Consider the following 17996-nt stretch of genomic DNA (forward strand, 5'->3'; position numbering starts at 1 on the left):
ATACATTAACATATACGTCACGTAAACACCGTCTCACGTGCGAGCTACCTTATCTAAAACACTGCCTAACTTAGGTACTCCTCTACCGTCCTGCAATCCTGGTAGTTTATAATTTAGAAGTCTATACCCACTTAGAAGTTTGTGCCTTCCTAGTTTAGTCGCTTTAAAAGTTTTGTGTCCTTTTTAAAGCTTAGTAACATAAGGTTAAAATTGATGGGATTTTCTTTTCTAGTAAGTTTTTTTATATTTCCTTTTTATTTCTATATAGGTATCTTTCTGCACCCCTGGTACGACTTTGCTTAACGTTTATAGTAATCGAAAAGAGTCGGCGCCCTGATTAGCAGACTCGAATAAACCAGTCAATCAGAGCGCCGATCGCGCTATTATTTCACTACACTATTGATCTCGGATCCGAAAAATCTAAACTAATCAATAAGATAATTCAGTACGCATTTGCATCTATCATCTTAGTCATAAAAATCCTTCGTTTTTGTGATCAAACACAATAAAACCAAGTTTGATAGCGACAAACAAGGTGAGTATTACGGAGCTCGAATATTATTATATTATGTGCAAACAAATCGTCCCGTCACGATAGAATAGAAAGTTGGAAACTTCACAAAAATGTTACCGAACAACTGTAATAAAGTACTCACACGTGTTTACATCACGATATGTAAGTAATAAAAGTTCATTTATTAAAACCTCTTTTACGAAAAGAAGTAAGAAAATGGTTTCACATATCTATAACTCTTCAATTTTTGTTATTAATTAAGATTACGACTATACGAGACTAGAATAAGATGAGTAAAAAAGAAAACGATTATTGTCTATGTACTAATATGTCAGTGTCTCATTCATGTTCCATATAATTGATGTTGCTATTAACAAGCAACATGTCAATATTAACAAGCAACACACTTCAGCTCTAGCAGGAGAAGAAACAGAGTGGTATTAAGGTACGGTCAGACGTGCTCATTACCTACTAGCACGAAAGCATGCTTTTATTGAGCAAGTGCTCATTAGTAGCACGTGTGTAATGTAATGAGCATGCTTATTTAGAGCGTGCTCAAAAATCAAACAACGTTTGATTTTCGAGCATGCTACCTGAGGCGCGGGTAGGGGGGGGGCGTGCTCCGAGCACGTCTGAACAGGTTTGCTTATTAGCATGCTATCTTTATTAAGTTCTGTACGGATAGCACTGTCGCTATATACTTGTACATCCATTTTGGCCGAGATCCTGATGCCAAATAGCACGTCTGCTTTGAGCATGCCTATTTAGGAGTATGCTAAAAACAAGCATGCGTATTGCTGGCAAATGTGAACAGTTTGCAGAGCACGCTAATTTTTAGCAAGCTTATAAGTATGCTTTTATTGAGCACGTCTGACAGTACCTTTAGTCTGTAGGAGCCGCTAGGAGTCGAAGATCGAAAAGCAGGAGAAGGAACGGGGTAGTTTTTAGTCAATAAGAGTCTGACACTTCCTCTCGCCTCATCCACGACGCGACGGGAAAAGAAATACGATGATTTTCCCTCTCAAAAAAAAAAAAAATTGACATTTGTTACCTTTAAATGCCAAAACCACTGAACAGACTTTGATAAAACTTAGCTATACGACGTTTATCTCCATAACACAGCCGCGGTACGTAAAGACCTAGTACAGTAATAACACGAGCATTATCCTAGCGTACTAAACTTCGTACGAAGAATTCGAAAAGAGTGCCTGCGAGTGTGTAGTCGAGTCAAGTTTTAATGGAGTTTCGTGAAACAAGTTTAGATGACGCCCGGTTTACGACATTGTACGTTAAACAATTGTAACGAACTCTTGGAAAACTTTAACAAAGTATTGGATATGAAAAACGTGTGTTCTTACTTTGTAAGTAATTTTTTTTTCTGGGGTTTTCTTTATGTCTTTTTGGACTATAAGTGGTCTGTTTCTTTATTATTATTCTTTAAGGGCGGAAAATCATCCAATGTCCTTGGGCGAGGCGAGAGGGAATATCAGACTCTTAGTGACTAAAAACTACCCCGTTCCTACTCCTGCTTTTCGAGCCGGAGCCCCGGTAAACCCGCTAGGTAGTCCGCAGTTCCGTATCAGCCATCAGCCCTACTGGTCCCCATCTGTGGTGGTCTGATGGCTCTTTGAGACGCGCGCGGAACGTGACGCGCTGTACGCATGGATAAGTGGTCTGTTGGAAATTAATTTTGGGACTGATCTGATGGCATTTTTTTATACCTGTAGATGATTTTGGATTGGTGTGTGATGATGGTTAATGGCAAAATGAGATATCTGATGACGATCATGACCATCCAACAGAGAAACAGTTAAGAATTAATAGTTAAAATTTTTTTTTCAATGTTTAAATTATTATCTAAAGTAACCTATCAAAGTAAACATAGTCGGCATGTGTTTGGGATACAATCTGTGTACGTGATGGATCTCTGCGTCCCATTATCTGTTTGTTTTCCTTTCATGATATCCTGGTAACGTTGATCCAGGCGCAGCGGTTCTCACACAGATAAATGTATGTACAAGTATAATGGTCAGTTTGTGCTTGCTTGATATTCTACTAATATTATAAATTGTGCTTTGTGAAGAAAGTAGATGATGTAGCTAGAAATTGTAGTTAATGCTTGTTACCTCTAAAAATAAATAGTTCTTAAATCTATAATAACAAAAACGATGGCCTAAATATGTAAGTGTACACGTACTTATACATGAGGTTATTTTACTAAGCGGAAAAGAAAATAAAAATATCGGATCAAAATAAAAATCCGACGACAATTCAAAAAAGGAATCGTTTCACCATGACCGATTATAAAGAATCCATTCGCGCGCCGATCAATCAATGTCCTTTGGCAAACAAGACGATATTAAAAAAATAAGCTTTGTAGGTACCAGGGTAGCAGTACCTACGCAGACATTTAATTCTCTATTTTCGAACGAAACGAGATTTGACATGTAAAGAAATAATTTGAGCTCGTCGGATGAAGAATTTTCTATACATGTATTGAATAAATAAGGAAAAATGGTAACGAGGTTTATTTCTACTTGGTAGGATAAAAACTGATGTCTTTTAATATTTTTTTAGAATCTACGGAAGAACATGTTATTTTAGTAATGATTGATATGTTGATTTAGTTTATATAAGGTACCAGGAACTCATAACAGCAGCAGAGGTTTATCTTTAAAACGCAAAGTGCTCATGTACTAAAGTTACTTCTAAGTTCATATTGCAAGCAACACAAACTTAGTCTTGCCTTCAAAACTACCGATGTGTATCGGCTGCACGTATTATAATAAATACGCCTTCAATATGTTAAACTTGGCTTCTTTAAAATAAATCTCTTTGGAATATGCTGTCCTATTCCATACTTTATGATTTTAAACGAAATATATTTTGTATTCACTGTCTTGTTGGCCAAGTGGCCACAAGTGCGACTGCATACCAAGAAGTTTCGGATTCAGTTATAAGTTGGATGTTAGTGTCAGTAAGGTTTTCAGTTGGTAGACAATTTCTTTGTAATGAAATGCACGGAAATGTATATGGAATCTGTCATCGACATCTAGGTAAGACGACAATGGAGTTTCTCCTACACGGGACACATAAATGACTATCACATATCTACTTCTTCGGCGATTGAAAAACCAATCAGTATGTACTAACGTTATTCTCCTTTCACTCAGTAGGTAAGAGATGTCAGTCAACTCTATATCAATATTTTACAATTTCTACCCTATAGGTGTCTGGGACCTACACACACGATAGATTGCAGTCACCCAGAATCAATTTCCCAGTCGTGTTGTGGACCACACTGAATTGACCGGACAAAATCGATGGCCAGTTATTTATTCATACCGAACTTTAACGGGTCAAGGTAAGATCCCGCTATAAATCTTTAATTTGAAATGAAAATAAAATAAATACGAGTAGTAGGTATTTTTGGAAAGAGGAAAATTTTAGTTCATTAATGTTTGATGTCGATATTTGTAGTAGGACGATAAGGAGTAGGTAAATTTAATGTTTGTCATTAAACAGTATTACTTTTAATTGAGTCGTACTAGCTCTTACCCGTGTCGTCGACTGCGTTCCCTTATAAAATGTAGCCTATACGTTATTATAAACCATAATCTACCCCTGATCCAAATTTCATCTCGATCCCTTAAACCGTTTTGACGTGATTAAATAAGAAGTAGTGTTTTAAAATTGTATTCATATGAAATCTGTATCGCTATAAATATAACTAAATCTAAACTCGTATTTAAATACGCCATTAGAAACAGAAGCGCTCGTGACAGTGAAATAGGTGTACGGTTGCACGAAATCAATATTCGATTAGAAATCGAGTGAGCGTTCTCACGACTCCGTACTTAATATTTAATACCTTTACAGATTTAAATATCCTTTCGGTCTAGTCTGAATTACGTTGGAATGAGTTCCCAACCTCGTATCAGAAATGTACATTAATATTTTAGCTAGTTTTCAATCATTTGATATTCTATCTGCTGCCCAAAGCTCGGAAAATGTCGACGAAATCACTTTTCGATTTTCATTACGCGATTTGAATTTGTAGTTTGCGTTTTGATATAGATATTTTTATTTAAGAATGAAGGAGATATTGTGGTTGAAATTCTATTCTACCGAAAAAAAACATTGTTGACGAAGACTTCTTCATTAATTTCACTTTCTGTGATTTAAAGACGCGATGGGTGATGTTATTACAATCACATTTCACTGTATTTAAATTAAAACACCAAGTTAAACTCATGAAACAAGTAAAAAAAAGAGATGCCATAATGTGATTGTGAACTGTGACAAAACAAATCAGCCCTGTCCAATGATATTATAAGTAAAAAGGTGTAGATAGGTTATAAGCGCGAAGAAAAAGGCATATTATAATGTGGATTATTAGCAAAGTTTTTATAGTATGGTATTGCATGTATGTTAGAAAATAGAGATGGGCGTGGTTTGTAACGTCTCGCGCTCCCGTAAAGTGTCACGCATTATGTTAAAAAGAAATCCAGTTATGACATCTCCTCTTTGTATTTATTTACTTCATAGTTAAACTCATAGAAGTAAGATAAACAACAGCATACATTGTTAAATGTATTATCCACTTAATCTTCGCCTAATATGTGAATTGGCTCTCTAACTTCAAGTCGAGAGTCGAGTGTTTACACTGCGCCGGGACTCGATCGCGTCTCGCGACTACTTAGAATTTAAACTATTGTTGCCTCTCGGTACCAGGAAACTAGCAGTGAGAGGTGTTGAGGGTTTAATGTAGTTAACTGTAATGTACTAGGAACACTAGTTTGCATATTCTCACTAATAGACGAAGCACTGTTACTAAAATATCCAATAGTTGTTGAAGTCGCTCATACTCGGTAAAGTTATCATGAATCGGTATTTTAATAGGAGTATTGTTTCCCATCCTGTTATGTTTTGTTAGGTATAATAGAAGAAACACAATTCCTGTACGATCTATAGATATTATTTTCCAAGATAATATCATTTCATAAAGTTCCGTTATAAAAATACGGCGAAAGTCAATCTTAGTATGATTTTATGAGCAAATATTTGACGTTGAGATCTATTCATTTTATGATAGCTGAAAAGAATTTCAAAACAAAATGTAAATCTCTTTAAGTTGTCTGCTATCCTAGTACCAGGTAGTATCAAAGTTTATTGTGCCTTTGGGGTAAGTATTTTTCGAGAGTTTATGAGTCTCATGTGAGGAACTAGTTTATTTCCATGCACTGAGTAATATTTTAGCATTTGCAATGACTTTTGATACACTACTAAACTCAAAACAGGGATTGAATATGATACCCTTATTTTTAGTAGCCCATGGAGTAACTTGCTTACGTTATCTACCTACATAAGAAATTACTCGTTTGAGAAAAGAGGGTATATTTATCTTAATTTTAAGGCATAAACATGTCAGTTTTCATGAAACCTAATTCTGCATCATACTTCATTAATGTTTCATACCAAGAACAAACCAACCTTGACGAAATTCAGTTCAGAAAGCTTATGAAAACAACACTGTGGCAACAATAAACAGTGTGCCAGTAATACCCTATTGTTTCTATATCTGTGGGCTTAGGGCTTCGTAATATCTTCCTAAGCTTATGTAATCCTAGTACACATGTTGTGGATTACATATGATATTATGTACAAACACAGTTTCTTTTAAACGCTGCCTCGTTGTTATTAGGTTTTTGTCCTGTATACCTTTTTATTTTAATACACAATTTAAATAAAATTATGCTAAGTTGTAGGGTTGTAGTAAGCTCTTCGAATCTTCAATGTGCCTACTTATATTAGAAAGTACCTACTTATATTGTTATAACGAAGTAAGAGGTTCCTTTCTTCTTTAAAGATACCTACGTTTACTTATTGATATTTCATTAAGTTTTATAAGTATCTTATATACATATACTTATAATACAAACATAATAAATGTTTATAACAAATATCCATAATATTATATATGTCTCTTATCAATTCTATGCATAATACCTTCAGCTAATCAATTCTACTATTTGCTTTATCACTACTAGTATATTACGTATCTAATAATAAAAGACACAGGTGAAAGAAGAAATAACCTTAGCTCACAAAACAGTGATAAAATGTTGAAAGTGAATTTCTAACTCACAATAGAATCGTATCAAGATCGTTCTATAGTGCGAGGAGTTATTGCAAAAGTGCAATTTCCTGTTGAAGTGTCGGCGTTGTATTTCAGTGTCTAGTAGGCCGCTGAGAGCAATGTCCGGTGGCCGACCGTACACTCAGACACTCAGACGGCCACCGACATTACTACGTATTTACTTAAAAAGATTTATACTACAGTTCTGTACAAATTTATTTTTGCTAGTTGCGAAAATATTTCATTCGGCAAGATTAATGTTTTTGATTCTTGTTCGGTTAACTTCATCATTTTATTTTGTTTTTAAGTGAAAATGTTCGTTGAAGTTGAAATAAATGTATGACTTCTAAAAAAATTGTCTCAATATAACTATGATTAAGTGATGAAAATCAAAAAGTTGTAATAGTCATTTTAAGCTGAAATATCAGAAATGCTGAGACAGTATAGCTAAAAAGACATACTATAGCATCACTCCTTTTAATCCCCTAAGGGGTAGAATCAGCCCAGTCATGTTAGTTATGAATCATGCGTCATAGGGAGTGTCCAAAATATCCACCAGAAAAATAGACTACAGCGCATTCTTATTATTCGTTCTAAAATTCAAAAAATTATAACGGTTGGAAAAAACGCGGGAACAAAGCTGTGCACTCTATGGTCGGCCATTCGAATAGTATCGTTGCTCGAGAGCGGTGGGGAGCGGCAGGAGTGGAAGGCCACTCGACATAGATTCTGTTGGACTACCATTGTACAGGAAACTCGGAAAAACTTGTTTCCAACGGTTTTTATATTTATTCAAGCTCTCTCATCCATAGAAAAATGACGAAAATGGTTTAGTATGATGTTGAAATAAGAAATTAAGAACAAACAGAAAAAGGAAAAAAACTTCAGAGCTGATGAAAGCACTTTTTTTTTTTGAGGGGGAAAATCATTCATTGACTTGTCTTACCTTGGACGAGGCGAGAGAAGTGTCAGACTCTTACTGACTAAAAACCACCCCGTTCCTACTCCTGCTCTTGGAGCCGGAGCCCCGGTAAACCCGCTAGGTTGATGAAAGCACTTGGGTTCTAAATTGCCAATTTCTAACATATCTTTAGGAGTTGTATCGATTGTTTCCTCCCCATGTTTCAAAAGCCAAACTCATTCAAACTTAATTCATCTCACCAGGAAACCAGAATAAACAGGAGGTTAACGTAATCCTCAAACGTCGACGTATAAATGAAACGGCATTTGTTTTTAAACCCGTTCGCACTAATGCTATGTTTGCGTCGTACAGCGTGACAAGTTAAATTTTCCTGCAAACACGTAGGTAAGTGTGGCAACGTGCAATTTTGCTGTCATAATACCACATGACGACTTGTAAATGTCGGCTGTTGAACGCATGAGGGTTGAAGAACGTACGTGTGTGTTACGGGAATTATTGTAATTTGTAATTATGATTACCTATGCTTGCCGTGTGAGGGTTATAATTATGGTGTTTTTAGATTGGCAAGTAAACGAATGTTGTTGGTTTTATTAGAGGGGCGTTTCAGTATAAAAATGTTGGTGAATTATCTAATTAGAGGTTGTTTTTGTTAAAAAGTGTGTCATATTTTATTGGAGGTTGTTATTTCTTGCACGTAGGATAAAAATGTGTTTGTATTCTTGGGATTGCTTTTTGTTACTATTTGTTTCGTTCGACAAATGTTCAAGATTTTTTTATACACATTATGCAATTATGTTCTCTGTGATATATTATTGTGATTTATTCCCAGATTTCCTTTCGAGTATTTGTCGAGATCTCATCCAATAGTAGGGTAGCTCGTTACGGCGGTAAAATGTTACAGATGCAACACTGAACTGCGGCTGTGCTCGCAAATTTATGGACGATTCTGCCGCATAGCAAGTCCACAGATACTTTATTTTTCAATTGTTTTGTTTTTAAATAACTGCCAACTATAATTAACGGACTTTCTTTTGTTATTTATTGTTTGCTGTAATTATATTTTTTTTGTGACAGAAATAGGATGAGTTTGATTTTCTTTTTTCTCATTCTTTCAAAAAGTGTTTACTGTTCACATCCCCGCTCATCACCAATTAATCGTAAATCTCCATAAAGTTAAGGTTTGGGTTATTAACGTAAATGAAGCACAGATGATTGAAAATGTAAAATATTATATCTTTCTACAAAGTATAGCTAATGAGCTAACTTGGTAAAATAAGGTGTTCTGAATTTGTAAATGGTAAATGACATACCAAGTTTTTCGTACTATGTAGGTACCTAAGAAGAAATTGATTATGATTGATGGTCCAAGCAAGTAAGTAAGAAAACGGTATTTTTGAAGAAATTATGCGCTAGTTTGAATTTTCATGAATGAGAAGTGACACGTAAAGATTAATGTTAGTTTGGACTCGCGTAGATCTGACGACCGGAATAGCTGAGTTTGATGATATTAAAATGCCAGTTGGGAAAATATGGAGCTCGTATTTATTTCTGTAAAAAAATCTGCTTCATCAATTTACAAAAATGGTGTCTATTACCATTTTACGAGTATTATCAATCAGAAGATGTCCACTCACTGTTGAACATGGTCCTCCAGTGGTTGGAAACGACCTCCTTGCGATGTCTAGGTACCAGGACACCATACAATGCAACAACATACAATGTACGGATATTAACTACAAGCCCAAGTCTATACTTGTTAGGGAATGTTTCTGCTGCGCACTTGTAATTAAATCCATATAATTTAGCTGCAAGTGAACTTGCATTGTGGATTTTGGCTCAACTTGTGAACAGCGGAGTTTCTTGTTCAACAGCGGAACTTGTACACTTAACTAACCGACTGATAGATGTACTAGTTAGTTATTTCGGTTTTCATGGTATATCATTTTCTAAATTGACCAGTTTTAAACTAATTGTACAATTTACAAGGGATATCTTTATTTATTTTATGATTAAAAAAACTCGTTAAATATTTATATAATCTCTATTAAGTTTAAGAGTTTTAAGTGTGTTAGACAGACCGATTTATCGACATTTTTCTGGCTGTATTTAGAACTCATGTTGATTAACCAAAAGAAAATTAATAAGCCTTGCTTCAAAAGAAGAATCATCATCATGTGCAAATTAGTCCAGCAGTAGACTGAGGCTGTTGATGATGATCATTTGTAAAATAGCACAAATCGTTAGCAAGTAATAAAGACGCATCCCCGAAATCGACTCAATTTTATTACCAAAATATTGACTATCAAACCGTTTTACACTTACTTTAATGGCTGCCCATAAATATCTTCTTTGGCTACTTTAACAATATTTTTGCTGACTACATTTCATAGGTGACCTAGATAATACTAGCCATATGTCTAGTAAGCACTAAGCGGTTTATACACTCTGATGGCTCACTGGTCTCCTGGTAACTACCATTTACCTAGTTAAGCACTGTGGCATGCGTAATGTGTGTCGATACAGCCTGTAATGTGCACATAACTACCAGGGATACATAAACTGCAGGGTAAATTAGAGGCAAGCCATGAACTCTGTAGTACGGAGCTTGAATTTCTATACTATACAACGAATGTTCGTCATGGTAATATTATTTTTATTCGTAGAAAGTTATTTTTACTACATTAACTGTGTTTGTTTTTTATTACTGTGTTTTATAAAGCATTTCGAAATAAGAAAATGTTATAATCACAGTACGCAGAACATTTTTGTGGCCCTCCAACAATTACAGGAAGGAAGAAGTCTTAAAAAATGTACATACGTAATACTTACACACACGGAACGTTATAAAAAGTAACTTTTCATTCTGAAAACCTCAGTATATTTCACAAGCAACCCGCCAGCTAACCGCCGAAAGGGTGCGTTACCGCGCAATGCCTCCGATTTCATTTCCGTTGTGAAATGCGAGAGATAGCGGTGTCGGCGCGGCGCGGTGCGGCGCGGTGCGGCGCGGCGGTGGGTCCCTCATTATGGTTGTGACGAAAAATTCGTATACGCAGAATATTTTTTACTTCCATTGACCTTGTGTGTATCCGGGCGCCGAAGGGATTATGAATTCACCTTTTTGTAACAAACATGTGTCGGGTCGTTTACGCGAGTTTTATGTTGGTTGTTGAATTACTTTTCATAAGCAAAGAATTAATAAAACATTGTTCCCGAAAAGGTCTTTTTTATTTTTATCTGAGCTTACCAGCTGCTGGTTTTGTTAATTAATTGCCGGTTCTACGGTTCTACAGATTACCAGGTGCCAGGCAATCAGAGACAGTAATCGGTAGGATTGGTCGATACACGATAGCGTACGAGAGCCATAAATAAAGCTTGTTCAAGCCGAAACAACAGGCGATACGGACAATCCTGCGTGCATGTTTGCCTGGTAGTTACTGTAAATGTAAACTATGTAAACCTGGACTAACAACAAACTCTAGTTACTGCGTGGCATGCAGTACTGTGTAGGGAACGTTCAACGCTTGGCTTTGAACATTGAATGCACTATTCGGATCATCCATAGCATGTTTCAATGAGCATTGTTCTATCGAGGTAACCACGAAATATTTTTACAGACACGAAATATTTACGAATAAAACTAATCTTGTATAATTTTGGGCATTTTTTCCAGTACAGTATTCTTATATGTATTTTGGCAAGTAGGATTGCTATTCAACTAATTAATGAAAGATGCGCATAACATATTAGGATCATTTGTATGACAAAAAGGACTTGCAATGTCATGGTACTCACTACTGAACAACTACTAAGTGAACTAAGACGGTCTTTTGAAATTAACAGAGAAAATTAATTATAGCGCTGTCCAGGAAACAATGTGAGAGAGTACTAGGACAACATGACCACTTAAGAAAAATGTACGCATTCGTCTTATAGTCAGCGCGCTGTAAGAGGCACTTCGAGTGATTAATGAGCTAAGATGGAAAAGCTACAACTTTATTTATATCTTCTATTCGAGGACTTGAAAGATCTGGGAATACTAGAAATAATATTTTATTGCGATTATTCCGTCGACTGTCGTCCGCTCTTCCGGACTTCAATCGTACGTATCTACGAAGAATAATGTAGATATATTCTTTTTAAACATCAGCAGTCCGTACATTTATTCTAATATTACTTGAGAGCCATTTAAAACTCCCAAAAGTATCTAAATTGTCTCCCAGCATAATTAAAATCCAATTATGTTCCACAAAAAATACATAGAAAGTTGTAAAAAAAGAGAAACAGGAACAAAAAGGTCTTTCTGATTGTAAAAGCGTTAATTACCGCGAGTTGTTTGTACGTTAAACATTGCTAATTACGGGGCGTCGTCATATACGGGCTACGGGTACACGAAAATAAAAGAAATGTTATTTAAAACGTGATCTCCTAGTGAAATAGTGGGCAATCTATACATATATTACGCTCTGTATGCTTCATGTTGTGTATTTTTTGGCTACTTCTTAAGTTTATAAATTGCCACTTGCTTCGCCCGCGTTCCCGAGGAATAAATATCTTATCACCTAAGTCAGCTCATACTCCGTATGTATACCAAATTTCATCAAAATCCGTTCAGTAGTTTCAGCGTGATTGACAGAAAAACATTCAAACAAGCTTTCACATTTATAATATTAGTGTGATATGAAGTTAGACCATAATATGGCATTTATGTCGGAAACAGATACTAATACAGGTGAAACATTTATTTCTTTATACTTCTGTATGTCATTCTGTCTGCCCCTTCGTAAAATAAGCCTGATAAGGTACAATACTATACCATCGTCATACCATAAGGCCCCATAGTGTCACTGTCAACCACAACTAAATCAAGTTACCCATAAAAAATATACCTACCTATGTTAAAATGGCGAATAAAAAAGCAAATAAAACCGTTATCGTTTTTACGGCCAGTGATTCGGAAATCAATGTGATGTCGATGTGATGTGCCGAAACGTGATAGATTCCTATCGGAGCCGTGTCTGCCCTCTTTTTATAGATTCTCTTGATAAAGTAAATGTACTAACTGTCGTGTCGGTTTACTCTCAATAAAGATATTTTGTGAAAGGAATTTTTATTGAGGGCCTGGCAAAGAGCTTAAAAAGTAAAATGATCTAGCTAGATTTCTTAAATCCACATTCGAGTAGGTTTTTACATGACATTTTATATCCAATCTTAAGGAAACCACTGAGTTTTAAATTCACACAACGTAAATCACAAAAATATATCCTTTTTGGACATTCAAACAAAAATTTTCCTCTCGTACTAGCACTATAGCGGTATTGTAAATAGTTTTCCGCACAACACATGCAAACAATGAATTGCAGTTCCAGTGTTGTATTCGTGCTCAACCTACCAGGGCAACATACAAGCATACAAGTGCACTGTGGTTTACAACGAGCTGATTGCTTGATAATTAAGATGAATTTTATGGTACGTTGTGTAACGTGCTATGTGATTTAAATAGGAGTTGGTAGTTTTGTTGAAGCTTTGAAAATTTAGAAATACGGTGGTAAATAAGTGGAGGTTTTGTTACTCTAACCGGCATTTTTGTATCTTACACCAAGTTCTTTGACATCGTGTTTTTGTTACTAATGTGTTAAATAAAGCATGGAACATGTGATTTACACACAGAGGCTTCATTTCATATATATTTCCTAAGATATTAACTGTAAGCCAAGCGACCCAACAAAAAATATATGTTCATAAAATTCGTCTTGATTTATATGCGAGGCAGGCCTCGTAAAAATACGGTTTCGGCATCTGTAGCCGACCTGTGTATGATCCTGATACCCTGGTACCCATGTCATGGAAATTGTTCTTAAACCCAAATTGTTTACAGGTAAAAGAAAATATGACTGGTAAAAAAAGAACCTAAAGTGTTTTTGATTATTTTTATTTACACCCCATTCGAAAGATTTTGTTTTCGAAATTAACCATTTCAAAAATACTAACGGTCTTACTAATAAACATTTATACACGCTGTATACACGTTGTATACACGTGTTATAGCATATTCATTACTAATAATCAATGTATAGGGGTTGTCATCTTATACACCCGTTATAACAGTTGTATAAGTGTATGTCATTTTACACAATCCTTATTCAGTCAAATAAGCTTGTTTAGCGTGTGAATAACCAACAAATAACTCATTGTCGTGGCTTATCTCGTAATATATTTTAATTTAGTGGTTATGATGGATTATTTCGAATATCTGCGCTGTTTTAATATTCTTGAGTTGGACAATGAGGAACGACCAAGAAAGACAAAACCTTATAAAACACGTATTGATTTCTTTTCTTTCGAAAAAGATGAATGTAAACGTAAATACAGGTTTACTAAGAGATATGTCAGAGAAGTGGTGGACTTGATCCGAGAAGACATAGAACAAACAAAGAAGGTTGGCTGGCGGCTTCTTTGTGGAGCTTCAAGTTTGTGTAGCTCTCAGGGTATGGGCGCAGTAAGAAGTACAAGACGATGCAACCAACATACATGGCAAGAGTCAAAAATCAAACACTTACTTCCTCTTGCTGTACTGTAAATTCTTTAAATGTTTGAAACTGGTAATCAGCCACCATTTCATCAACAACAGAGTCAGGCATCATACGATATTACTGGACAAATTGCAAGACAATTGTTTATAAGAACACAGTTTTAACAAACATTTCCTTAAAATAAAAGAACAAGTTTATACTGAGAATGTATTTTATTTATTTGAGTTTCTAGTCAAATATTTTGTTATTTTAAATTTCTTAGCTCTTGTTCAGCTCGCGTCCACTCATAGGCTTCTAGCATGTGTTTCTTTGTTACCTCATTTTCAGTCTACGACAGTTCTCATTGAGAACTTGATTTCTTATCATCTGCTCATCCTTATGCTGAAACAAATAGGTAGTAATTTAAAAAAATATATAGTTTTGAGAATTAACTGGACTAGAATTTGGTAAATAATACTTACTTTACACCTAATCACAAGGGATCCCAATTAGTAGCACGCTTCCTCTTCTTTGCTACGATACAAACGACTCCATTTCCCATTATTATCAATAATAAAAGGAATGCATAAGAAATATAAATACGAAAAACAACACGACCTGGGTTTGTATTTATCTTTTTACATTTCTTGCGGAAAATGACATTTGACGTTTCAAAGCGCGTTCAAAACATGTTCTTCTTTATAGATGACATTTTACTGATTGGAAAATGTTAAATAATATAATTTAAATATCTACACGTATGTGTACTGAAAATATTTTGTAATAAACAGAAATAGTTCATTTCTTATTTTCTAGTCACTGGTAAATAAAATCATGTAAATATGAAAGAAAAATAGAAATAGAAAATGTGGTGTTTTTTACGTTTTATGGTTTCGGAACACTTCTCAAAATGTTACCAGCGGTTAGTGTTATAACAATTAAATAGTTACTCAAGGCTTACACACTGTTTATTAGTAAAGTAGTGTATATCTAGCTATTCACGCCTTATTCATTGAATAAGTAATTACGGTCTTACTAATAAAAATATGTTAAACAACTGTTTAACGTCTAATTACTTATTCAATGAATAAGGCGTGAATAGCTAGATATACACTACTTTACTAATAAACAGTGTATAAGCCTTGAGTAACTATTTAATTGTTATAACACTAACCGCTGGTAACATTTTGAGAAGTGTTCCGAAACCATAAAACATAAAAAACACCACATTTTTCTATTTCTATTTTTCTTTCATATTACATGATTTTATTTACCAGTGACTAGAAAATAAGAAATGAACTATTTCTATTTATTACAAAATATTTTCAGTATACATACGTGTAGATATTTAAATTATATTATTTAACATTTTCCAATCAGTAAAATGTCATCTATAAAGAAGAACATGTTTTGAACGCGCTTTGAAACGTCAAATGTCATTTTCCGCAAGAAATGTAAAAAGATAAATACAAACCCAGGTCGTGTTGTTTTTCGTATTTATATTTCTTATGCATTCATTTTATTATTGATAATAATGGGAAATGGAGTCGTTTGAATTGTAGCAAAGAAGAGGAAGCGTGCTACTAATTGGGATCCCTTGTGATTGGGTGTAAAGTAAGTATTATTTACCAAATTCTACTCCAGTTAATTCTCAAAACTATATATTTCATTAAATTACTACCTATTTGTTTCAGCATAAGGATGAGCAGATGATAAGAAATCAAGTTCTCAATGAGAACTGTCGTAAAGGGTGAAAATGAGGTAAAAATGAAACACATGCTAGAAGTCCATGGGTGGACACGTGCTGAACAAGAGCTTCGTCTAAGAAATTGAAAATAACAACATATTTTAGTGGAAACTCAAATAAATAAAATACATTCTCAGTATAAACTTGTTATTTTATTTTAAGGAAATGTTTGTTAAAACTGTGTTCTTATAAACAATTGTCTTGCAATTTGTCCAGTAATATTGTATGATGCCTGACCTTGTTGTTGATGAAATGGTGGCTGATTACCAGTTTCAAACATTTAAAGAATGTACAGTACACGAGGAAGTAAATGTTTGATTTTTGACTCTTGCCATGTATGTTGGTTGCATCGTCTTGTACTTCTTACTGCGCCCATGCCCTGAGAGCTACACAAACTTGAAGCTCTACAGAGAAGCCGCCAACCTTCTCTGTTTGTTCTATGTCTTCTCGGATCAAGTCGACCACTTCTCTGACATATCTCTTAGTAAACCTGTATCTGGGGGCACGGTAGTGCCCCCGCCAAGACGAGCCAAGCGAAGCGCAAGCGCAAGGGCACTACCTACCTTTTCTCGAAGCGCTTCGTCGTATTTTTGAACCTTCATAACTTGAGTTTGGGTTATACCAGATAAACAAAATTTTCAGGATATAATGTCAGTGGTAGACTTAATAAACCTCTAAAGTTTCAATTGCATAGCTCTTATACTTTAGATTTTATTGATATCTAAAATACCCCGATTTCGTCACTCACTCACTCACTGATGATCAACAAAATTCTTAAGGTACTTCCTGAAGTCCTAGAAAACTGAAATTTGGTATGTAAGCTAGTATTAGTACCCAAACAACAAAAAAATCCTAAAACTTGGAACTTTTACCCCCCAACCCCTTAAACTAGGGGGTGAAAGTTTGTTCGAGACTTCCGCAACTTTTGACGCTAGAGGTCTGAATGCGGCCGCGGAGGGGTAAAAATCTGAAATAGGGAAACTTAATTCCCTATTTCCTGCTTGAGATCTGAAAATTATACACAAGTACATAGAACACAAACTTTTCATCAAATCAAAACATTATCCTACCCATAAGTACTTAGATATGAATAATATTACTACACTTCACTTCGGTAAGTGTTTATTAATCAACCTATACTTTTGAACATAAGCATCGTAAGTATAGTATGCGCCAACGCCCGCCGCCTGCCCCCTCGTCCCCGCGCAGTAGCTAAAAATAATCGGCCCGTCAGCGAGCGCGGCACCCGAACGCGGGCAGACGCGCGAGGGCAGACGTCGTTGACGGTTGTCTCGTTGAATGAAAAGTTTTCGGAATATTTCGGTGATTTAAAAGTTTGCTATCGCGGAGAAAAAAACCATTTGCCTAATATTTAATTGTTAGTAGTTTAGTAGGTAAAGGTTTAGATACTAGTGTTTTAATTTTCATTGATATAAAGTATTAGGATTACGTTTGCAATTTTCTTATAAATTTAGTAGTTTAGTAGGTGAATTTGTCGCTCATTTTATCTTTCTATCATAAGCAACCTACAAAAAGAAATGAAATCCCACAAAAACATTTCATGTTAAATGTTGCCAAGACGAGACCATATAGCTCGCACTGTCAAAAAGTAATCAGATCCCGTGTAGAGCCAAGTTTCTAACCCTATACTTTTGAACTGGCGAGTTGGCCGCACGGAAAGAGTTTAGAAGATTGAATAGATTTTTAAGCTCAAGCCCATATGACGAATAGCAAAAAGTCCGTGCGGCCGACTCGCCAGTTCAAAAGTATAGGGTTAGAAACTTGGCTCTACACGGGATCTGATTACTTTTTGACAGTGCGAGCTATATGGTCTCGTCTTGGCAACATTTAACATGAAATGTTTTTGTGGGATTTACCTTTACATTCATCTTCTTCGAAAGAAAAGAAATCAATACGTGTTTTATAAGGTTTTGTCTTTCTTGGTCGTTCCTCATTGTCCAACTCAAGAATATTAAAATGGCGCAGATATTCGAAATAATCCATAATAACCACTAAATTAAAATATATTACGAGATAAGCCACGACAATAAGTTATTTGTTGGTTATTCACACGCTAAACAAGCTCATTTGACTGAATAAGGATTGTGTAAAATGACATACACTTATACAACTGTTATAACGGGTGTATAAGATGACAACCC

At 35.2% G+C, this 17996-nt stretch overlaps 1 protein-coding gene and 1 long non-coding RNA gene across 3 annotated transcripts in view; one reads left to right on the forward strand and one right to left on the reverse strand.

Moving 5' to 3' along the window:
* LOC118274615 (uncharacterized protein CG3556) overlaps window positions 1–17996 on the reverse strand; it is a 99456-nt gene that overhangs the window by 24093 nt on the left and 57367 nt on the right. The window lies entirely within an intron of this gene.
* LOC118262855 (uncharacterized) lies at window positions 15106–15977 on the forward strand. Its single transcript, XR_007705752.1, has 2 exons — window positions 15106–15701; window positions 15782–15977. It is a non-coding gene; the product is annotated as an uncharacterized LOC118262855 (long non-coding RNA).

Source organism: Spodoptera frugiperda, chromosome 11 (assembly GCF_023101765.2).
Source record: "Spodoptera frugiperda isolate SF20-4 chromosome 11, AGI-APGP_CSIRO_Sfru_2.0, whole genome shotgun sequence".
Lineage (NCBI taxonomy): Eukaryota > Metazoa > Arthropoda > Insecta > Lepidoptera > Noctuidae > Spodoptera > Spodoptera frugiperda.